This window comes from Salmo trutta, chromosome 27, assembly GCF_901001165.1.
Source record: "Salmo trutta chromosome 27, fSalTru1.1, whole genome shotgun sequence".
In the NCBI taxonomy this organism is placed as follows: Eukaryota; Metazoa; Chordata; class Actinopteri; order Salmoniformes; family Salmonidae; genus Salmo; species Salmo trutta.
Genome location: NC_042983.1, coordinates 13,698,132 through 13,700,699, shown reverse-complemented (window position 1 = coordinate 13,700,699; position 2,568 = coordinate 13,698,132).

The following is a 2,568-nucleotide window of genomic DNA, read 5'->3' as shown; positions in this document are numbered from 1 at the left end:
AATTTTAACCCGTTCACTCAATCAATGTAAATCCAAAAACGTGTAACAAGTGCCATCCCACGGGTTAGTTAGTAATGGCGATTTCGTTGAGTGTAGCATGATTTAGAGATGCAGACACATTTATTAAGTTCGATTCACTAACTGCACTGACAATTACAGCCGAGTACGAATAGCCACAGCGTAAGTTAGCTAGCTAACTCTAACTGTTTACCATAACTAGCTCAGTTTTTCCATCCTTCAAAACATCATTCGTTCCATCGAGAGCAGCCGAGTGAGTATTTTGAGTGAAATTTATGCACTTCACACGCGCTGGTCAATTTATGTTGTCGAGCTACGGTGGTTTGATTTGCTTTGTTTGTGAGAAGTTACAGCTAAGTTACTAACTACTCAAACGTGCACGGAGAAAGCCAAGACACACCTTCCAACTCGATTGCTAACAGGTGCCCTTCACCAGAACAGCTAGCTACTTCGGCCTGGAGCTGTGTCAACACTGGGCTGCCGCTAGTGGGCTTCTTCTTTATGGCGTTGACATAGCCTAGGCAGCCGATAGTGGGCCCACTATCTTTATGGAAGCCCACTATCGGCTGCCTAGGCTATGTCAACACCTGGGCCTTGTTCAGTTGGACACAATGAGAACATTCATTCAGATAGAAATATAACCGACAGACATGCATTTGACATGTAGAGTAAGGAATATTTTCAGTACTGCAGATGGAATTTACTATACATGTCAGAGGCGTGTCTGTAACACAAAATACACTTCATGACAAAGTATGTGGACACCTGCTCGTCGAACATCTCCTTCAAAATCATGGGCATTAATATCAGTGGTGTAAAGTACTTAAGTAAAAATACTTTAAAGTACTACTTAAGTAGTTTGTTGGGGTATCTGTACTTTGCTATTTTTATTTTGGACTAATTTTACTTTACTACATTTCTTAAGAAAATATTGTACTTTTTACTCCATACATTTTCCTTGACACCCAAAAGTACTCCTTACATTTTAAATACTTAGCAGGACAGGAAAATAGTCAAATCCACGCATCAACCAAACATCTCTACTGATGTCTGAATGTTGTGGCTTTTTGTAAATGAAAAAATAACAAGAAAATGGTGCCATTTGGCTTGCATTATATAAAGAATTTGAAATTATTTATACTTTTACTTTTGATACTTAAGTATATTTTAAACCAAATACTTAGACTTTTACTCAAGTATAATTTTTACTGGGTGGCTTTTACTTGAGTCATTTTCTATTAAGGTATCTTTACTTTTACACAAGTATGACAGTTGGGTACTTTTTCCACCACTGATTTAATATGGAGTTGGTCCCCCCTTTGCTGCTACAACAGCCGCTTTCCACTAGATGTTGGAACATTGCTATGGGGACTTCCTTCCATTCAGCCACAAGAACATTAGTAGCGTTCTCCTGGCATCCACCAAACCCAGATTCATCTGTTGGACTGCCAGATGGTGAAGCGTGATTCATCACTCAAGAGAACGCGTTTCCACTGCTCCACAGTCCAATGTTGGCAAGCTTTACACCACTCCAGCCGACACTTGGCACATACCAACCTTCCCTCTGATCTTACTTCTTCAGGTGCATTCTCAGACCAACCAGGAGGTGACCGACCACAGTGTCCAGCTCCAGCCCAGCAGTAATGGCTCCCCGTACCACTGGTGCTGCTTCTCCCAGCCCTCAGGTCAGAGAGAACCCCCCTCCCAGGCAGGGCAGGACTCGCCGGGCCCGTGGAGGAGGAGGCAACAGCCGCCGCAGCCTCCGCTTCAGTGTCATGCTAATGACGGTAAGACGCATGGTTACCAGCCACGCCAGCCTGGTCAGACGCTTACTCCCCATCCTGTCCTCCATGTGCTCTAGCCTGGAACGCATTGCCGTGGCAGCGGAGGAGTACACCACCACCAATAGTCGCTCCACCAACGCAAATGCTCCCTCTATTGGGTCTTCCTCCACTCGTCCTGCCTCCACCACCCCAGCCACTGCTAGCAGTGCGCCCTCTAACCCAGCCAATCCACCCAGGGCACTCTCCACCACCACCTCCCAGATCCGCAGTCGTACTCGCACAACCGGCACCCGTCGATCTCTCATCCGAGCCCGGACCAACCGCAGAATGGGGCTGTATCATTGAGAGCCATCTGTCCAGATGAGGCTCCCTCCGTGAGATGGACAGATGAGAGCACTAAGGAATGAGAGACTCAGATGGGGTTTCTGTTTGCTATGTTGCCTACCTTGTTTTTGGTGATCTGTTCCTTGGTTTGTTTTAATAAATGCCACCTATGAATGTAGATGGGTTTTGTTGACCGGCTAGCATTGCTGGCTGCATGTACAGTATTATCTGTGCCCAGTGACGTTTATTTTTTGTTAAATGTACAGATTCATTACCCATACAGTACATTTAATTTTCATGTGGGTTCAAAGAGGTTCTACTCCATTTCCTTTTCCTGGTGATATTTGAATTGATGGTGTTTTATATTGTTAGCTAAAATCAGTGTTTCCCTTAGCCTAATTAATAATTGCAGACTATTCCTTAATGGTTAATGATTTATCAT